This window comes from Lactuca serriola, chromosome 4, assembly GCF_051521515.1.
Source record: "Lactuca serriola cultivar US96UC23 chromosome 4, Lser_US96UC23_V15, whole genome shotgun sequence".
NCBI classification, from domain to species: domain Eukaryota; kingdom Viridiplantae; phylum Streptophyta; class Magnoliopsida; order Asterales; family Asteraceae; genus Lactuca; species Lactuca serriola.
Window position 1 is genome coordinate 271,741,600 of NC_136411.1, and position 3,970 is coordinate 271,745,569.

Consider the following 3,970-nt stretch of genomic DNA (forward strand, 5'->3'; position numbering starts at 1 on the left):
TCCACCACCACTATAATGGATTCCTTCCCCCTTTGAGTTCTAGGAAAAACCATACTTAATTCTATTGACACCTCTTGCCAAGTACGAATAGGAATCGACAAAGGAGTGTAAACACCATGCTTGAAAGTTTTTTTCATCATCCGACATGTAACACACTTGCCCACTATGTTGGTTACATCCCTAACATCTTTAGGCCAGAAGAAATGTTCTTAAAGCACCTTCAAAGTTTTGGTAATGGAAAAGTGACCCGCCAAACCACCACCATGAGCTTCACGAATCAGCAACTCCCGTATTACATGTTTAGGGACACAAAGGTGATTGCCTTTTGATGCCTTTATGGGCTTGATTAAGTGAGTGGGGCTGTGTTTAGGTAAATTAAGCTAGAATAACAACCACAAATGATAGGTGTATGGGAAGAAATGGATAGATTAGTAACAAATCAAGACCTACTAAGTTGTATACTCGTGAAAACTATCCAAGACATAATATTTGTTTGAATGCGTATCAAGTCAAGAACACATCTCGACAATGACAAGTAGTGAACTATAACTATAGTTCAGTTATAGTTCAAAGTGAACAAAGGTTATTTTGATTAAAATTTCATCTATCTCTTTTTTCCATGCATAATTGGCTTATATGAAGCCTTTATAACAAAGTTGGTGGTTACTAGCCACCCAACCAACTACTCAGTAAAACTAATAATCGAAATTAATGAAACTCATGAAACCACACAAAAAAACGTCTGACACAATAAAGAGTGAAAAAAGTGTCCACGCTCCATTAAGGAGCAAAAAGAAGCATTAAAGTGTAACCCAAATCCACCAAAGAGTATCAATAATGGCTAGAAGGCTTGATGAAGCAAAAAGTAACAGTTTTGAGCACTTATTAAGCCTTTAAAATGTTGCCCTAGCCTTCATGCAACCCTAATTCAATACGTAGGTTAGCACGCACAACCCAACCATTGAGTACAAACCACCTTCTAGCCTACTAGTAATCACTAATCCATCACCTTTTTCGGCTTTTCATGAGCCATGCTTGGATCCTCCCCTCCATCTTTGAAAGGAAATTACCTTAATTCATCAAGGCCATCCTCAACAAGATACGGTGAAAGGTCTCCCACATTAAAGGTAGCATGCACTCAATGGTCTCGTCTCAGATCAACCTTATAAGTATTATCATTGACATGTGTAACCACTTTGTAAGGACCTTCAGCTCTTGGCATCAACTTTTGCTCTTCCTTTTGTTAAGAAAACGTTCTTTCCTCATATACAGCTAAACCAAGTCACCATCTTGTAAGACACATGGTTTCCTATTCATGTTGGAATTCTGTTTGTACACGTCATTCACAGCTTCAATTTTCACACAAACGTGTTGCTGTAGTTACATCATGGCCTTCAAATTGTCATTTGCATCCTTGTGAACCAATTCATCATTTGGAAATGGAATCAAATACAAAGGCTTATAAGGATTCACACCATACACCACTTACGAAGGCTTATAAGGACCTTCAGCTTTTGGCATCACCTTTTGTTCTTCCTTTTGTTTGGAAAACGTTCTTTCCTCATATGCAACTAAACCAAGTCACCATCTTGAAAGACACGAGGTTTCCTATACATGTTGGAATTCTTTTTGTACACGTCATTAACGGCTTCAATCTTCACACGAGCTTGTTGGTGTAGTTTCGTCAGGGCCTTCAACTTGTCATTAGCATCCTTGTGAACCAATTCATCGTTTGGAAATTAAATAATACACAAAGGCTTGTAATGATTCACACCATAGACCACTTACAAAGGCTTGTAAGGACCTTCAGCTCTTGGCATCAACTTTTGTTCTTCCTTTTGTTACGAAAACGTTCTTTCCTCATATGCACCTAAACCAAGTCACCATCTTGAAAGGCATGTGGTTTCCTATGCATGGTTGAATTCTATTTGTACACGTCATTCATGGCTTCAATCTTCACAAGAACTTGTTGGTGTAGTTTCATCATGGCCTTCAACTTGTCATTAGTATCCCTGTGAACCAATTCATCGTTTGGAAATGGAATCAAATATAAAGGCTTGTAAGGATTCACACCATACATCACTTATATAGGACAGTGTCCTGTAGCATAAGTAGGAGAACTGTTACAGGCAAACTCAGCATGTGCAAGTTTGATGTCCAACTGTTTTTGAGTTTTGCCAACCAACCCCCTCAACAGCATACCCAAAGTTCTATTAGTCACCTTCGTTTGCCAATCAGTTTGTGGATGATGGGACGTACTAAAAAGTAACTTAGTACCAACTTTCCTCCACAAAGTGTTCCAAATGTAACTCAAAAACAAGGAATCCCTATCAGAAATAATAGTTTTAAGAATAATATGCAAGCGAACCACTTCTTTAAAGTACAAATCAGACACATTAGATGAATCATTGGTGTTATGACTTGGCATAAAGTGAGCCATTTTTGAAAAAGTATCCACCACCATTATTATGGATTCCTTCCCCCTTTGAGTTCTAGGAAAAGCCATACTGAATTCCATTGACACCTCTTGCCAAGGACGAATAGGAACCGACAAAGGAGTGTAAACACCATGCTTGAAAGTTGTTTTCGGCATCCGACATGTAAGAAACTTGCCCACTATGTTGGTTACATCCCTAACATCTTTAGGCCAGAAGAAATGTTCTTAAAGCACCTTCAAAGTTTTGGTAATGGAAAAATGACCCGCCAAACCACCACCATGAGCTTCACGAATCAGCAACTCCTGTATTTCATGTTTAGGGACACAAAGGTCATTGCCTTTTTATGCCTTTGTGGGCTTGATTAAGTGAGTGGGGCTGTGTTTAGGTAAATTAAGCTAAAATAACTAGCACAAATGATAGGTGTATAGGAAAAAATGGATAGATTAGTAAGAAATCAAGACCTACTAAGTTGTATACTCGTGAAAACTACCCAAGAAATAATATTTGTTTGAATGCGTATCAAGTCAAGAACACATCTCGACTATCACAAGTAGTGAACTATAACTATAGCTCAAAGTGAACAAAGGTTATTTTGATTAGAATTTCATCTATCTCTTTTTTCCATGCATAATTGGCTTATATGAAGCCTTTATAACAAAGTTGGTGGTTACTAGCCACCCAACCAACTACTCAGTAAAACTAATAGTGGAAATTAAAGAAACTCATGAAACCACCCAAAAAAACGTATGACACACTAATGAATGAAAAAAGTGTCCACACTCCATTAAGGAGCAAAAAGAAGCATTAAAGTGTAACCCAAATCCACTAAAGAGTATCAATAATGGCTAGAAGGCTTGATGAAGCAAAAAGTAACAGTTATGAGCACTTATTAAGCCTTTAAAATGTTGCCCTAGCCTTCATGTGACACTAATTCAATACGTAGGTTACCATGCACAACCCAACCATTGAGTATAAACCACCTTCTAGCCTACTAGTAATCACTAATCCATCACCTTTTTCGGCTTTTCATGAGCCATGCATGGATCCTCCCCTCCCTCTTTGAAAGGAAATAACCTTAATTCATCAAGGACATCCTCAACAAGATACGGTGAAAGGTCTCCCACATTAAAGGTAGCATGCACTCCACGGTCTCATCCCAGATTAACCTTATATGTATTACCATTGACATGTGTCACCACTTTGTAAGGACCTTCAGCTCTTGGCATCAACTTTTGCTCTTCCTTTTGTTAAGAAAACGTTCTTTCCTCATATGCACCTAAACCAAGTCAACATCTTGTAAGACACGTGGTTTCCTATTCATGTTGGAATTCTGTTTGTGCACGTCATTCACAGCTTCAATCTTCACACAAACTTGTTGGTGTAGTTACATCACGGCCTTCAAATTATCATTTGCATCCATGTGAACCAATTCATCATTTGGAAATGGAATCAAATACAAAGGCTTGTAAAGATTCACACCATACACCACTTACGAAGCTTTATAAGGACCTTCAGCTTTTGGCATTAACTTT